We start from the raw sequence: 19,098 nt of genomic DNA, 5'->3' as shown, positions 1-19,098 counted from the left end.
GGCCCCCCCACCACCACACCACCACCGCCGCCCGCGCCGCCGCCTCCCGCCGCCGCCGCTGCACCTCGCCGCCCAAGCCCTCGCCAGAGGTAGCCGGCGTTTCCAACCGCCGGTTTTTCTAAAAAAACGTTCGTTTTTTTTTCAAAACCCTAGTTTTTGTTTTTTAAATAGATCGGTTTTTCTCCGATTTATTTTTTTAGCGAGTGTTCGCTCGTTCGTTCATTTTAAACGAACGTGTTCTTCGTTTAGATCCAGATAACGAACGTTCGTCCTTAATCTGTTCGTTGTTTTTCTTTTTATCGGATTTATTCCGCGATTTTTCTGATCGCGATTTTTGATCCGATCTTAATTTCTGTTATCTTTTCGCTCGTTTATCGGAATCAGGCGACTCAAGTGCCTAGAGTTTCGTCTCGAAACCCTCTTTCCGGTTAATCAACTCAAACAAGTTTTTGTTACTGTAAAATTTGACTTAAGTTCAGAATTAGTAAACGAAGTGGTTTTCTTTCGTCGTTTGACTTTCGTTGCTTCATTTGATTTGATTCTTTTTGCGTACCGGAGTTCTTAAGTTGAACTTTCTAGTCAACTTATCTTATTTGAGTTTTTCTTGTGCATCGTTGCTTGTTGCTTATGTATGTTATTGTTTGCTTGCGATAGAATTCCCGAAGTGCGAAGCGTGTTACTATGAGTCTCTAGGATTCGCGGATCGTCAGCAAGGCAAGTAACACTTTGATCATATCCCATTATTACCCAGTTTTTATGCATTAGTTCCAATCCCCAAACATTGCATGATTAGGATGTCATTAACTTGTGGGTTGGGAAGTAGTTGCTGAGGTAGAACCTATTACCCTATTATATCCAAACCCTTGGGAGTTACTTCTAGGTATTGCTTATATTGCTATGCTACGCTCATAGACGTGGTTTGGGTTTGAGTGAAATTCATGACAGATGTGAGATTGTTAATTAATGGTTCAACTTGAGGTGGCAACTTAATCAAACAACTGGGTGGATTGAGGCACCTGGGGAACCCAGTGTTGTCTATATTTTTTTTGGAAATCCCGAGGTACCCATGTGATCTTCCTATGGACCGCCACCCAGGCTCAAAGGGAACTGAGATGATTCATGCTAGAAACTTCTGTGTGCAGCCACAAGCTATTATGGGCTCTAGCATAGTTGAGTAAGTTACGTGAAGCTCTTGAAGAGGTAGATCAGCATGTAGTGGGTTTTGTAGGTTTGGTATGGTCTACCCGGAGTAGAGAGTTAACGTTTTTGAAAGACTGTGTCTCGGTCATTCGTTTCTCAAACACCATGTAGTGCGAGAAATCCAACGGAGGCGATCGAGTCTTGTGGGGAAAAGTGCGCAAACCTCTGCAGAGTGTACAATCTAATCATGGTTAGCCGTGTCCCCGGTTATGGACAATTCTTGAGTATCTACTACTTGGGTTATCACATGTATCTCACCGTGTTTAATTAATACTGTTGGGTTGTTAATCACTTTAATTGGGATTGAGTTGGGGGTACCTTCTCAATGATGTTTCAACCACCATGATAGTTAAATAAAAATCTATTCCTTTGTTGTAGGAAAAAATTGGCTTTTCGCAAAAACTATAGCCATACAGCTTTCCACCAGCCATATATGCATGTAGTGATAGCATTATTCTGCTTCTGCTCTACTATGTTATATTGTCAGCATATTCCATGTGCTGACCCATTTTCGGGCTGCAACGTATTATGTTGCAGACTTTTCAGACGAGGAGTAAGGTTCGTTAGGTCGTTGCCGTGTAGCTTAGCTATGCCGTTGGAGTTGATGGACTCACCTTATCTTCCAAGCCTTCCGTTGTTGTCGCATTAGATGGCCTTAAGCCATATTATTGTAATAAGTTCTCTTTTAGACTTTTTCAATGTAATAAGTGTGTGATTGCTACTCTGTTATAAATCCTCGAGTACTGTGTGTGTCAGCATTACCGATCCAGGGATGACACTGAAGCACAGAGACTTGACCATCTGAGGTCGGGTCGCTACATACATATTATTGATGTGTACCTTACTAATGCTTGCAGCAGCGCCTGGGTATTTGATACTGGTTCTGTTGCTAATATTTGCAACTCGAAACAGGGGCTAGGGATTAAGCGAAGATTGGCTAAGGACGAGGTGACGATGCGTGTATGAAATGGTTCCAAAGTCGATCTGATCGTCATTGGCACACTACCTCTACATCTACCTTCGGGATTAGTTTTAGACCTAAATAATTGTTATTTGGTGCCAGCGTTGAGCATGAACATTATATCTGGATCTTGTTTGATGCGAGACGGTTATTCATCTAAATCAGAGAATAATGGTTGTTCTATTTATATGAGTAATATCTTTTATGTTCATGCACCCTTGATGAGTGGTCTATTTTTACTAAATCTTGATATTAGTGATACACATGTTCATAGTATTGAAGCCAAAAGATATAAGTTTAATAATGATAGTGCAACTTATTTGTGGCACTACCGTTTAGATCATATTGGTGTAAACCGCATGAACAATCTCCATGTTGATGGGCTTTTGGAATCACTTGATGCTTGCGAACCATGCCTCATGGGCAAGATGACTAAAACTCCGTTATTCGGAACAATGGAGTGAGCGACAGACTTGTTGGAAATAATACATACTAATGTATGCAGTCCGATGAGTGTTGATGCTCGCGATGGGTATCGTTATTGTCTTACCTTCACAGATGATTTGAGCAGATATGGGGTATATCTACTTGATGAAACATAAGTCTGAAACATTTGAAAAGTTCAAAGAATTTCAGAGTGAAGTGGAAAATCATCGTAACAAGAAAATAAAGTTTCTACGATCTGATCGTGGAGGAGAATATGTGAATTACGAGTTTGGTCTTCATTTGAAACAATGCGGAATAGTTTTGCAACTCACGCCACCTGGAACACCACAGCGTAATGGTGTGTCCGAACGTCGTAACCGCACTTCATTAGATATGGTGTGATCTATGATGTCTCTTACTGATTTACCGCTATCATTTTGGGGTTATGCTTTATAGACGGCTGCATTCCCATTAAATAGGGCACAATCCAAATCCGTTGAGACGACACCTTATGAACTGTGGTTTGGCAAGAAACCCAAGTTGTCATTTCTTAAAGTTTGGGGCTGCGATGCTTATGTGAAAAAGCTTCAACCTGATAAGCTCAAACCCAAATCGGAGAAATGTGTCTTCATAGGATACCCAAAGGAGACTGTTGAGTACACCTTCTATCACAGATCCGAAGGCAAGATATTTGTTGCTAAGAATGGATCCTTTCTAGAGAAGGAGTTTCTCTCAAAAGAAGTGAGTGGGAGGAAAGTAGAACTTGACGAGGTAATTGTACCTACTCCCTTATTGGAAAGTAGTTCATCACATAAATCAGTTCAAGTGATTCCTACACCAGTAAGTTAGGAAGCTAATGATGATGATCATGAAACTTCTGATCAAGTTACTACCGAACCTCGTAGGTCAACCAGAGTAAGATATGCACCAGAGTTATACGGTAATCCTATTCTGGAAGTTATGTGATACGTCCATTTTGCATCATGCTATTATATCGATATTTATTGCATTATGGGATGTTATTTCACATTATGTCACAATAGTTATGGCTATTCTCTCTTATTTTACAAGGTTTACATAAGGAGGGAGAATGCTGGCAGCTGGAATTCTGGGCTAGAAAAGGAGCAAATATTAGAGACCTATTCTGCACAACTCCAAAAGTCCTGAAACTCCACGGAACACCTTATAATAAATAATGAAAAATCCTCGCCAAAGATGAAGACCAGGGGGCCCACACCCTGCTCACGAGGGTGGGGGCACCCCCCCTAGGGCCCGCCCCCTACCTCGTGGGCCCCCTGGTGGCTCTCCGATGACCATCTTCTCCTATATGAAGTCTTTTGTCGAGAAAAAAAATAAGAAGCAACCTTTCGGGACGAAACTCCGCCGCCACGAGGCGGAACCTTGGCGGATCCAATCTAGAGCTCCGGCAGAGCTGTTCTGTCAGGGAAACTTCCCTCCCGGAGGGAGAAATCATCACCATCGTCATCACCAACGCTCCTCTCATCGGGAGAGGGCAATCTCCATCAACATCTTCATCAGCACCATCTCATCTCAAAACCCTAGTTCATCTCTTGTATCCAATTCTTGTCTCCAAGTCCAGGATTGGTGCTAGTAGGTTGCTAGTAGTGTTAATTACTCCTTATAGTTGATGCTAGTTGGTTTAATTGGTGGAAGATCATATGTTCAGATCCTTTATGCATATTAATACCCCTATGATTATGAACATGTTTATGCTTTGTGAGTAGTTACGTTTGTTCCTGAGGACAAGGGAGAAGTCTTGCTATTAGTAGTCATGTGAATTTGGTATTCGTTCGATATTTTGATGAGATGTATGTTGTCTAGCCTCTAGTGTTGTTATGTGAACGTCGACTACATAACACTTCACCATTACTTGGGCCTAGAGGAAGGCATTGGGAAGTAATAAGTAGATGATGGGTTGCTAGAGTGACAGAAGCTTAAACCCTAGTTTATGTGTTGCTTCGTAAAGGGCTGATTTGGATCCATATGTTTCATGCTATGGTTAGGTTTACCTTAATACTTTTGTTGTAGTTGCGGATGCTTGCAATAGAGGTTAATCATAAGTGGGATGCTTTTTCAAGTAAGAACAGCACCCAAGCACCGGTCCACCCACATGTCAAATTATCGAAGTACCGAACGCGAATCATATGAACGTGATGAAAACTAGCTTGACGATATTCCCATGTGTCCTTGGGAGCGCTTTTCCTTATATAAGAGTTTGTCCAGGCTTGTCCTTTGCTACAAAAAGGATTGGGCCACCTTGCTGCACTTTATTTACTTTTGTTACTTGTTTCTCGCTACAAATTATCTCATCACATAACTATCTATTACCACTTATTTCAGTACTTGCAGAGAATACCTTGCTGAAAACCGTTTATCATTTCCTTCTGCTCCTCGTTGGGTTCGACACTCTTACTTATCGAAAGGACTACGATAGATCCCCTATAATTGTGGGTCATCAAGACTCTTTTCTGGCGCCGTTGCCAGGGAGTGAAGCGCCTTTGGTAGGTGGAATTTGGTAAGGAAAAATTTATATAGTGTGCTGAAATTTACTGTCACTTGTTACTATGGAAAGTAATCCTCTGAGGGGCTTGTTCGGGGTATCTTCACCCCGACCAGTAGAGCAAAGAGTTGCTCCTCAACCTACTGAACCTGTTGAAAATTAGTATGAAAATGAAATTCCTTATGAGTATCCTTCGGGTATGATAGAAAAACTGCTAGCTAATCCTGTTACGGGAGATGGAACAAAGCATCCCGATGAACATCTAATATATGTGGATGAAGTTTGTGGATTATTTAAGCTTGCAAGTATACCCGATGATGTTGCTAAGAAGAAGGTCTTCCCTTTATCTTTGAAGGGAGACACATTGGTACGGTATAGGCTATGTGATGATACGAGATCATGGAGTTATAGAAGATTAAAATTGGAATTTCATCAAAAGTATTACCCTATGCATCTTGTTCATCGTGATCGCAAATATATATATAATTTTTGGCCTCGCGAAGGAGAAAGCATCGCTCATGCTTGGGGAAGGCTTAAATCAATGTTATATTCATGCCCCAATCATGAGCTTCCAAGAGAAACAATTGTTCAAAAAAATTATGCTCGGCTTTCTGAAAATAATCGCACCATGCTCGATATTTCTTGTGCTGGCTCTTTTATGATGAAGACTATTGGATTTAGATGGGATTTATTGGATAGAATTAAATGCAACTCTGAAGATTGGGACCTCGACAATGGTAAGTAGTCAGGTATGACACCTAAGTTTGATTGTGTTAAATCTTTTATGGATACCGATATTTTCCGTAAGTTTAGCACTAAATATGGACTTGATTCTGAGATAGTAGCTTCTTTCTGTGAATCTTTTGCTACTTATGTTGATCTCCCTAAGGAGAAGTGGTTTAAATATCATCCTCCCATAGAAGTAAAAGTAGCTGCACCTATTAAAGTTGAAGAAAAGATTGTCACTTATAATGATCCTATTGTTCCTACTTGTTATGTTGAGAAACCACCTTTCCCTGTTAGGATAAAGGATCATGCTAAAGCTTCAACTGTGGTTCGCAAAAGCAATATTAAAACATATACACCTCCTGAGCAAGTTAAAGTAGAACCTAATATTGCTATTGTTAAAGATCTCTTGTCTGATAATATTGATGTGCATGTTATTCAGTTGTGCGGTGAAACTGCTAGAATTGCTAAACCTTGTGCTAAAGATAAACATAGACCTGTGGTAGGCGTGCCTGTTATTTCTGTTGAAATAGGAGATCATTGTTATCATGGCTTATGTGATATGGGTGCTAGTGCTAGTGCGATACCTATTGACTTATACAAAGAAATTATGCATGACATTGCACCTGTTGAGTTAGAAGAAATTGATGTTACTATTAAACTTGCTAATAGAGATACTATTTCGCCAATGGGAATTGTTAGAGATGTTGAAGTCTTGTGTGGAAAAACTAAATATCTTGCTGATTTTCTTGTTCTTGGTTCCCCACAAGATAGCTTTTGTCCCATTATATTTGGTAGACCCTTCTTAAATACTGTTAATGCTACCATAGATTGCACTAGGGATGTTGTTACTGTCGGCTTAGATGATATGACTCATGAATTTAATTTCTCTAAATTTAGTAAACAATACCGTGAAGAAGACTATTGCCGTACCTCCTAATGATCCTTTAGAACAATATTTGCTAGACCATGAGAATGATATGTTTATGAATGAAAGAAGGGAAATAGATGAAGTATTCTTTAAACAAGAACCTATGATGAAACACAATTTGCATGTTGAAATCCTAGGAGATACTCCTCCACCTAAGGGTGATCCCGTGTTTGAGCTTAAACCGTTGCCTGATAATCTTAAATATGCTTATCTTGATGAAAAGAAGATATATCCTATTATTATTAGTGCTAACCTTTCAGAGCATGAAGAAGAAAGATTATTGAAAACTCTGAAGAAGCACCGTGCTGCTATTGGATATACTCTTGATGATCTTAAGGGCATTAGTCCCACTCTATGTCAACATAAAATAAATTTGGAAGCAGATGCCAAACCAGTTTGTGATCCTCAACGACGTCTGAATCCTAAAATGAAAGAAGTGGTAAGAAAAGAAATACTAAAGCTTCTGGAGGCAGGTATAATTTATCCTATTTCTGATAGTCAGTGGGTAAGTCATGTTCATTATGTCCCTAAGAAGGGAGGTATTACTGTTGTTCCTAATGATAAAGATAAATTGATTCCACAAAGAATTATTACAGGTTATAGGATGGTAATTGATTTCCGCAAATTAAATAAGGCTACTAAGAAAGATCATTACCCCTTACCTTTTATCGATCAAATGCTAGAAAGATTATGCAAACATACACATTACTGCTTCCTAGATGGTTATTCTGGTTTCTCTCAAATACCTGTGTCGGCTAAAGATCAATCAAAGACTAATTTTACATGCCCTTTTGGTACTTTTGCTTATAGACGTATGCCTTTTGGTTTATGTAATGCACCTGCTACCTTTCAAAGATGCATGATGGCTATATTCTCTGACTTTTGTGAAAAGATTTGTGAGGTTTTCATGGACGACTTTTCCGTCTATGGATCTTCTTTTGATGATTGCTTGAGCAATCTTGATCGAGTTTTGCAGAGATGTGAAGAAACTAATCTTGTCTTGAATTGGGAAAAGTGACACTTTATGGTTAATGAGGGTATTGTCTTGGGGCATAAAGTTTCTGAAATAGGTATTGAAGTTGATAAAGCCAAAGTTGATGCTATTGAAAAGATGCCATGTCCCAAGGACATCAAAGGTATAAGAAGTTTCCTTGGTCACGCTGGATTTTATAGGAGGTTCATAAAGGACTTCTCAAAACTTTCTCGGCCTCTGACTAATTTATTACAAAAAGATATACTGTTTGTCTTTGATGATGATTGTGTAGAAGCGTTTGAAATACTTAAGAAAGCATTAGTCTCTGCACCTATTGTTCAGCCACCTGATTGGAATTTACCCTTTGAAATTATGTGTGATGCTAGCGATTATGTTGTAGGTGCTGTTCTAGGGCAAATAGTTGATAAGAAATTAAATGTTATCCATTATGCTAGTAAGACCCTAGACAATGCTCAAAGAAATTATGCTACTACTGAAAAAGAACTTTTAGCAGTTGTATTTGCTTGTGATAAGTTCAGACCTTATATTGTTGATTCTAAAGTAACTATCCACACTGATCATGCTGCTATTAAATATCTTATGGAGAAGAAAGATGGTAAACCTAGACTTATTAGATGGATTCTCTTGCTACAAGAATTTGATTTGCATATTGTTGATAGAAAAGGAGCTGAGAACCCCGTTGCAGACAACTTATCTAGGTTAGAGAATGTTCTTGATGACCCACTACCTATTGATGATAGCTTTCCCGATGAACAATTAAATGTCATAAGTACTTCCCGTAGTACCCCTTGGTATGCTGATTATGCTAATTACATTGTTGCTAAATTCATACCACCTAGCTTCACATACCAACAAAAGAAAAAGTTCTTCTATGATTTGAAACATTACTTTTGGGATAACCCACATCTTTATAAACAAGGAGTAGATGGTGTTTACATTGTGTACCTGAGCATGAACAGGAACAGATCCTACGCAAGTGCCACTCCGAAACTTATGGAGGACACCACGCGGGAGATAGAACTGCACATAACATATTGCAATCCGGTTTTTATTGGCCTACTCTCTTCAAGGATGCCCGTAAGTTTGTCCTATCTTGTGATGAATGTCAAAGAATTTGTAATATTAGTAGACGTCAAGAAATGCCTATGAATTATTCACTTGTTATTGAACCATTTGATGTTTGGGGCTTTGATTATATGGGACCTTTTCCTGCCTCTAATGGATATACACATATTTTAGTTGCTGTTGATTATGTTACTAAGTGGGTAGAAGCTATTCCAACTAGTAGTGCTGATCATAACACTTCTATTAAAATGCTTAAAGAAGTTATTTTTCCGAGGTTTGGAGTCCCTAGATATTTAATGACTGGTGGTGGTTCACATTTTATTCATGGAGCTTTCCGTAAAATGCTTGCTAAATATGACGTCAATCATAGAATTGCATCTCCGTATCACCCACAGTCTAGTGGTCAAGTAGAATTGAGTAATAGAGAACTGAAATTAATTTTGCAAAAGACTGTTAATAGGTCTAGAAAGAATTGGTCCAAGAAACTTGATGATGCATTATGGGCCTATAGAACTGCATATAAAAATCCTATGGGTATGTCTCCGTATAAAATGGTATATGGAAAAGCATGTCACTTACCTCTCGGACTAGAACATAAGGCATATTGGGCTATAAAGAGCTCAACTATGATTTCAAACTTGCCGGTGAAAAGAGGTTATTTGATATTAGCTCACTTGATGAATGGAGAACCCAAGCTTATGAAAATGCCAAGTTGTTTAAAGAAAAGGTTAAAAGATGGCATGACAAAAGGATACAAAAGTGTGAGTTTAATGTGGGTGATTATGTATTGCTATACAACTCTCTTTTAAGATTTTTTGCAGGTAAACTTCCCTCTAAATGGAAAGGCCCCTATGTTATCGAGGAGGTCTATCGTTCCGGTGCCATAAAAATCAACAACTTTGAAGGCACAAATCCGAAGGTGGTAAACGGTCAAAGAATCAAACATTATATCTCAGGTAATCCCATAAATGTTGAAACCAATATTATTGAAACTGTAACCCCGGAGGAATACATAAGGGACACTTTCCAGAACGTTTCAGACTCCGAAAAGGAATAGGTATGTGGTACGGTAAGTAAACCGACTCCAAAACAATTTTTAAGGCAATATTTCTCCGTTTTGGAATATTTAGAAAAATAGAAAATTAAGTAGCAGTCCGGGAAGGACACGAGGGCCCCACGAGGGTGGAGGGCGCGCCCTACCCCCTGGGCACGCCCCCCTACCTCGTGAGCCTTACGGACTCCATTTTCTTGCATGATGCGTATTTTGGTCGGTAAAAATTCATTATATAATCTCCCGGGAGTTTTGACTCCCGTATCACGCAAAAATCTCCTATTTTTGTTTCGAGCTGTTTTTCTGACAGATCTAGATTATTATGACGTCCCCAAGTGCTTCCAAGGACAAGTTCTTCGAGAAGGTCATCAACCCTTACCTCGCGGAGGTGCTGCGACACCCTCAAACCATTGAGATGTGTGATGGGTTGCTATACATCCGTGATGCTGAGGGACCAAAGGGAATCGGATGCGTGGAGACGAGGCTTGAAGCAATGGAGCAACAAGTTTTCAAGTGCCAGGGGATGGTGGAGTGTGGAATCAACGCTAGCCACATGATGCTCGCGGAGTTCACTAACAACTACAAGCCGGATGCCAAGAACACCGAGGAGGCCATCTTCAAGCTACATGAGAAGATTGAGCACCTCCAAGCCCAAATCTATGACCTGCAAAACCAAAACTGTGAGTATGAATATAGCTTCAAAAGAATGAGTTTGGCTGCAGATTCGAGGATCCCGGAGACTCGATCATCCTTCTATGATGGTGAACCTATGCGTTGGAAGATGGATGACAAGCCCGCATCATCAACAACACCTCCACCGTCTCCTCCAACAAAGAAGAATTGAGTATATGGGTAAGGGCACTCCACTTGGCAACTGCCAAGCTTGAGGGAGTGCCCCGGTATCATATTACCATCACTCTTATCTTTAATGTTTTCCTTAGTTCGATCCTTTTGGTAGTATTTTGATCTAGTAGAATAAAGTTTATGGCATGATCTAGTTTTAAGTTTTGCTTTATGATCTCTCTATGTAATCGAGTCCGTGAGCTATATAATAAAGATTAGTGTTGAGTCAAGGGCTTGATTTTCTTGCTATGATCTTGGGTGAATAAAAAAAGGGGGAAGAGAAAAAGAATAAAAAGAAACAAAAGTTCATATTGATCTTATTGATACTAATGACTTCACATAGAAAGAGTGTGATGATTAAAAGTTGTTGGGAGTTGGCAGACATATAAATATAGAAGGATAAGAAGTAATAAGGAAAGAGAGGTTTGGTCATCGTTGCAATTAATAAGAAGTAATAAGGAAATAGAGATTTCACATATAAATATACTATTATTGACATATTTTATGATTGGGAGCACTCATCAAAATATGACATGCTAAAGAGTTGATGTTGGACAAGGAAGACAACGCAATGGGTTATGTTTTCTTATATCTGAGATAAAGTATGTTATCATGGATCATCCAACATGTTGAGCTTGCCTTTCCCCCCTCATGCTAGCCAAATTCTCAGCACCAAGTAGAGATACTACTTGTGCTTCCAAATACCCTTAAACCAGTTTTGCCATGAGAGTCCACCATATCTACCTATGAATTGAATAAGATCCTTCAAGTAAGTTGTCATCGGTGCAAAGCAATAAAAATTGCTCTCTAAATATGTATGATTGATTGGTGTGGGAGAAATAAGCTTTATACGATCTTGTGATGTGGAAGTAATAAAAGCGACAGACTGCATAATAAAGGTTCATATCACAAGGGCAATATAAAGTGACGTTCTTTTGCATTAAGATTTTGTACATCCAACCATAAAAGCGCATGGAAACCTCTGCTTCCCTTTGCAAAGGGCCTATCTTTTATTATTATCTTCTACCTTATGCAAGAGTCATGGTGATCTTCACCTTTCCTTTTTATGTTTTATCCTTTGGCAAGCACAGTGTGTTGGAAAGATCCTGATAGATATATATATATAATTGGATGTATGGGGCATGAGTTATTATTGTTGACATTACCCTCGAGGTAAAAGGTTGTGGGGCGAAACTATAAGCCCCTATCTTTCTCTGTGTCCGATTAAAACTCTGTAACCACAAGTATTGCGCGAGTGTTAGCAATTATGAAGGACTAGATAATAGTTGAGTATGTGGACTTGCTTTTTAGCTCTAACATAGACTCTTTCTAATGTTATGATAAATTGCAATTGTTTCAATGACTGAGGTTATAATTTGTTGGTTCTCAAAAAGGTTTCTGATTCATACTTTTGCATTGTGAATAGATCATCACTTGAACATAAGTAATCATATGACAATATCTATGTATGTTGCTGTTATGAGAATAATCATGATGCCCTCATGTCCGTATTTTATTTTTATCGACGCCTCTACCTCTAAACATGGGGACATATTTATTGTTATCAGCTTTCGCTTGAGGACAAGCGAGGTCTAAGCTTGGGGGAGTTGATACGTCCATTTTGCATCATGCTTTTATATTGATATTTATTGCATTATGGGTTGTTATTTCACATTATGTCACAATACTTATGGCTATTCTCTCTTATTTTACAAGGTTTGCATAAGGAGGGAGAATGCCGGCAGCTGGAATTTTGGGCTGGAAAAGGAGCAAATATTAGAGACCTATTCTGCACAACTCCAAAAGCCCTGAAACTCCACGGAACACCTTATAATAAATAAAGAAAAATCCTCGCCAAAGATGAAGACTAGGGGGCCCACACCCTGCTCGCGAGGGTGGGGGGCGCCCCCCTAGGGCGCGACCCCTACCTCGTGGGCCCCCTGGTGGCTCTCCATTGACCATCTTCTCCTATATGAAGTATTTCGTCGAGAAAAAAATAAGAGGCAACCTTTCGGGACGAAACTCCGCCGCCACGAGGCGGAACCTTGGCAGATCCAATCTAGAGCTCCGGTAAAGCTATTCTGCCAGGGAAACTTCCCTCGCGGAGGGGGAACTCATCGCCATCGTCGTCACCAACGCTCCTCTCATCGGGAGAGGGCAATCTCCATCAACATCTTCATCAGCACCATCTCATCTCAAAACCCTAGTTCATCTCTTGTATCCAATTCTGGTCTCCAAGTCCGGGATTGGTGCTAGTAGGTTGCTAGTAGTGTTAATTACTCCTTGTAGTTGATGCTAGTTGGTTTAATTGGTGGAAGATCATATGTTCAGATCCTTTATGCATATTAATACCCCTCTGATTATGAACATGTTTATGCTTTGTGAGTAGTTACGTTTGTTCCTGAGGACAAGGGAGAAGTCTTGCTATTAGTAGTCATGTGAATTTGGTATTCGTTCGATATTTTGATGAGATGTATGTTGTCTAGCCTCTAGTGGTGTTATGTGAACGTTGACTACATAACACTTCACCATTACTTGGGCCTCGAGGAAGGCATTGGGAAGTAATAAGTATATGATGGGTTGCTAGAGTGACAGAAGCTTAAACCCTAGTTTATGCGTTGCTTCGTAAGGGGCTGATTTGGATCCATATGTTTCATGATATGGTTAGGTTTACCTTAACACTTTTGTTGTAGTTGCGGATGCTTGCAATAGAGGTTAATCATAAGTGGGATGCTTGTTCAAGTAAGAACAGCACCCAAGCACCGGTCCACCCACATGTCAAATTATCGAAGTACCGAACGCGAATCATATGAACGTGATGAAAACTAGCTTGACGATATTCCCATGTGTCCTCGGGAGCGCTTTTCCTTATATAAGAGTTTGTCCAGGCTTGTCCTTTGCTACAAAAAGGATTGGGCCACCTTGCTGCACTTTATTTACTTTTGTTACTTGTTGCTCGTTACAAATTATCTCATCACAAAACTATCTGTTACCATTTATTTCAGTACTTGCAGAGAATACCTTGCTGAAAACTATTTATCATTTCCTTCTGCTCCTCGTTGGGTTCGACACTCTTACTTATCGAAAGGACTACGATAGATCCCCTATACTTGTGGGTCATCATTATGTTACTTGACAATGACGAACCTACGAACTATGAGGAAGCGATGATGAGCCCAGATTCTGCAAAGTGGCTTGAGGCCATGAAATCTGAGATGGGATCCATGTATGAGAATAAAGTGTGGACTTTGGTTGACTTGCCCGATGATCGGCAAGCCATAGAGAATAAATGGATCTTCAAGAAGAAGACTGACGCTGACGGTAATGTTACTGTCTACAAGGCTCGACTTGTTGCAAAAGGTTTTTGACAAGTTCAATGTGTTGACTACGATGAGACCTTGTCATCCGTAGCGATGCTTAAATTTGTCCGAATCATGTTAGCAATTGCCACATTTTATGATTATGAAATTTGGCAAATGGATGTCAAAACTGCATTCCTTAATGGATATCTTAAAGAAGAGTTGTATATGATGCAACCAGAAGGTTTTGTCGATCCAAAAGGTGCTAACAAAGTGTGCAAGCTCCAGCGATCCATTTATGGACTGGTGCAAGCCTTTCGGAGTTGGAATATACTCTTTGAGAGTGTGATCAAAGCATATGGTTTTATACATACTTTTGGAGAAGCCTGTATTTACAAGAAAGTGAGTGGGAGCTTGTAGCATTTCTGATATTATATGTAGATGACATATTGTTGATCAGGAATGATACTAAATTTCTGAATAGCATAAAAGGATACTTCAATAAGAATTTTTCAATGAAAAACCTCGGTGAAGTTGCTTATATATTGGGCATCAAGATCTATAGAGATAGATCAAGACACTTAATTGGACTTCCACAAAGCACATACCTTGATAAAATTTTGAAGAAGTTTAAAATGGATCAAGCAAAGAAAGGGTTCTTGCTTGTGTTACAAGGTGTGAAGTTGAGTCAGACTCAATGCCCGACCACTTCAGAAGATAGAGAGAAAATGAAAGTCATTCCCTATGCTTCAGCCATAGGTTCTATTATATATGTAATGTTGTGTACCAGACGTGATGTGTGCCTTGCTATTAGTTTAGCAGGGTGGTACCAAAGTAATCCAGGAGTGGATCACTGGACAGCAGTCAAGAACATCCTGAAATACCTGAAAAGGACTAAGGATATGTTTCTTGTCTATGGAGGTGACAAAAAGCTCATCGTAAACGGTTACATCCATGCAAGCTTTGACACTGATCCGGATGACTCTAAGTCACAAACCAGATACGTGTTTTTATTGAATGGTGGAGCTGTCAGTTGGTGTAGTTCCAAGCAGAGCGTCGTGGCAGGATCTACATGTGAAGCGGAGTACATAGCTGCTTCGGAATTAGCAAATGAAGGAGTTCATATCCGATCTAGGTGTCATACCTAGTGCATCGGGTCCAATGAAACTCTTTTGTGACAATACTGGTGCAATTGCCTTGGCAAAGGAATCCAGATTTCACAAGAGAACCAAGCACATCAAGAGACTCTTCAATTCCATCCGCGATCAAGTCAAGGAGGGAGACATGATCATCAAAACATGATCAGCACCAAGACTCCATGGGTGTTAGAATCATCACAATGTAATTTAGATTACTGAATCTAGTGCAAGTGGGAGACTGAAGGAAATATGCCCTATAGGAAATAATAAAGTTGTTATTTATATTTCCTTATATCATGATAAATGTTTATTACTCATGCTAGAATTGTATTAACCGTCATCACGTCGTCGTGCTGACGAATCTCTCCCTTAACATTCAGCTGGATCTAGAGTTCGTGGGACGTCACCGAGCTGAACGTGTGCAGATCGCGGAGGTGTCGTACCTTCGGTGCTAGGATCGGTTGGATCGTGAACACGCACGACTACATCAACCGTGTTGTCATAATGCTTTCGCTTATGGTCTACGAGGGTACGTGGACAACACTCTCCCCTCTCGTTGCTATGCATCACCCAGATGGATCTTGCATGTGCGTAGGATTTTTTTTGAAATTACTGTGTTCCCCAACAAGAACGAGATATGTGCAGCTCCTATCGGGATTTGTCAGCACTGTCGGGCGATCTTGCTGGTCTTGTTTTACCATTGCTGAAATGTCTTGTAACCCGGATTCCAAAATTGATCGGGTCTTTCCGGGAGAAGGAATATCCTTCGTTGATTGTGGAGCTTGTGATGGGCTAAGTTGGGACACCCCTGCAGAGTATAAACTTTCGAGAGCCGTGACCGCGGTTATGTGGCAGATGGGAATTTTTTAATATTCGGTTGTAGAAAACTTGACACTTGACTTAATTAAAATGAATCAACCGTGTGTGTAGCCGTGATGATCTCTTTTCGGCGGAGTCCGGGAAGTGAACACGGTTTGGGTTATGTTTGAACGTAAGTAGTTTCAGGATCACTTCCTGATCACTTCTAGCTTCACGATCGGTGCGTAGCTTCTCATCTTACTCTTATTTGTGTATGTTAGCCAGCATATTTGCTTAGCGCTTGCTGCAACTCCACCTCTTTACATTATCCTACCCATAAGATTAGATAGTCTTGATCTCGCGGGTTTTGAGATTGCTGAGTCCTCGTGACTCACAGATACTACCAAAACAGTTGCAGGTGCCGATGATGCCAGTGTAGGTGATGCTACCGAACTCAAGTAAGAGTTTGACGAGGACCTTGGTCATTACTATGTTTCGTTTCCTGATGATCAGTAGTGGAGCCCAGTTGGGACGATCGGGGATCTAGCATTTGGGGTCATCTTCTTTTTATTTGGATTTGACCGTAGTCAGTCTATGAGTGCACTCTGATGATGTATGACTTATTTGAATATTGTGCGACGTGGTGAGTGTAAGCCAACTCTATTTATCCCTTTCTTGTTCATTACATTGGATGTTGTGAAGATGACCCTTCTTGTGACAAAACCATTATGCGGTTATGCCTTTAAGTCGTGCCTCGACACGTGGGAGCTATAGCCGCATCGTGGGCGTTGCACCTGCCTGCCGCCGTTGTGTCGCCCCTTCAGGACGTAACGCTGCGGCCCGCGGTCCACCGCCCTCCACGTGCGTTGACTTCCACATGATATGCGCCGCACCACCTCTCTTGGCGCGGGAACGTCACCGTCCGCGCCGGTCTTTGTCACGCTGTCGGGTTAATTATCGCCTACTTCGAGCACCGCCGCCGCGCACCTTATCTAGCCGCCACCGCCGCTGCTCTTCTTTCGCAGCTTCACGGCGACTACCTCGACACCGACGACTCCCGACTCGACACCGACCATGGCGTTCTTAGCACGGCTACCTCGACTACGGCTACACCACCTACACTCTCGGCTACCTCGACAAATGGCACAAAGGGCTACTGCCTTGCTTGAGCAACCTCGTCGGTTTTCACTCCAGCCACGACTTCGTGATGCATCTATCATTACGACTATGGGGGGTGTCCGTCGGTGTGCCTTCAGATTCTTCTCCAGCCTCACCGTCTGCGTCGCTACCGTTATGACTGCGGGGGGTGTTGAGTATATTGATTAGATTGGAAATATAGGTTAGACTAGAAAATATTCTGGCTTGTTTTATACTTCAAATAGATTATGTACTCATATATATATATATGTCCACGAGGCTCAAGCAATACATCATCATATTCTACCAAATCTCTCTCTCCTTTCTAACAGTGATCTTATCTCGCACCATAGCGGCGACAGAGCTTGGGGAAGACGTGGCAGATGGCGATGGAGGAGACGCGGTGGACGGCCTACAAAACCAATTAGGGCGGCGATGGGAGGTACCGCGGATGTCGGGAAGGAGTCGTGGGAGCTCAGAGAGGTGACGCGCACGGCGGTGGCGCCACGAGTCGGAGCAGCTGGACGTTTGGATCGATGGCCACAACGATGGAAATGGGTTGGTGGAGGTGTGGACTAGGATTTGGGGCTGCGGTGCCAGCATTATTGCCGGTGGTGATCGAATCAGGCGGCATGCCGGTCGCTTGACCATTACTGTAGGCGGTGAACGTCTCCTCACTTCTCGTGAGATTGCCTCACTTGGAGTAAAATTTGCGAAGTTAGGCTGCCACTTATGAAGAAGACAAAGAAATTAGGAAAAAATACAATATATATGATTTGCTAGAAAGTGCGTCCATCCACATATACATCGCCTAATACATTTTTTCGAGGTTACCTTTGACGGGTTTACACAATAATATATGACATGCATATTACACAAAGTATATCATCGAATTCACATGGTTAAGTTTACGATGATATAATTTTTTATCATACATCTTTATATGCTAATAATTTGGTCATTGTCATAGGCTACTTTTAAAACGGTATTAGAGCCAATATATGTGGATGGAGGGAGTAATTTCACAAAACAAAACTTTTGCTCTTAAGTACTTGCTCCGTCACGCAATATAAGATGTTTTCCAAGCTATGTTAGTCTGTCAAAATGTCTTATATAATGAGATAGAAGGAGTATGATTTTTGGCTACGCTAGTGATGCCCAACAAAATACAATGAATGGCATTTTTACTGTGATGAACTGTTTGAGAAGTTGGTGCGATCTTCACCATGAGCTCTTGAGAATAGGTGGAGAGAGATACAGAGAGAGGAAGCAAGAGGGCAAGGGCCCGAACGAACACTACCTCCTGCTGCAAGCCTGCATGCAGATGCAGGCCGGACCCATGTCTCTCTCTCTCTCTTCCCGAGGAAAGAGAAACAGCGCTCCTTGGTTTTGGTGCTCGTATCCTTCAATGCTTCCCTTTCACCCATCTTGGCACAGTGACATGCCAATCATTATAAGCTCCATACCCAACATAACAGTAGCCCCCCATCATTCCCTAGCCAGCGCCCCAGCCTTCTCCCTAAAGTTGCTGTTAGCTCAGAATGATGAACATAGCGCTAAGATCCAACAAATGTTAATTACGTGCTTTTGGACCAAAGAAATTTTATGAGTTTTGGAGAGTTATGTCGTTGGAAAGTTGCCATCTAGACTTGTTCGGTTGGTAGGATTGGAAACCATTTCTTTTCTGTGCTCAACCTCAGTCTAAAGGCATTTCCATCGGCGTTCATTATACAGGACAACGGCGGAGCTACGTTGTGTCCTGAGGGGGCCGTGGCCCCCCAGCCCAAATGTTGTTCTTTTATTACTACTACGTAGCATTGGCCCCCGCAGGCTGCACATTCGGCTTAGCATTATTAGGCTCACCTTCACACACAATGCACCAACTAACAAGCCCTCTTCACGCACCAACTCTGCTCTAGCTACAATGGTGTGCTTCACTCAATCAGCCCGACAGCGTCGCGACGGACAGCCTCGAGCCTTCGACGCCGTCTGGCCGTTGCTAAGGAG

This window comes from Triticum dicoccoides, chromosome 7A (genome assembly GCF_002162155.2).
Source record: "Triticum dicoccoides isolate Atlit2015 ecotype Zavitan chromosome 7A, WEW_v2.0, whole genome shotgun sequence".
Lineage (NCBI taxonomy): Eukaryota > Viridiplantae > Streptophyta > Magnoliopsida > Poales > Poaceae > Triticum > Triticum dicoccoides.
Note: the sequence above shows the minus strand (reverse complement) of the source record.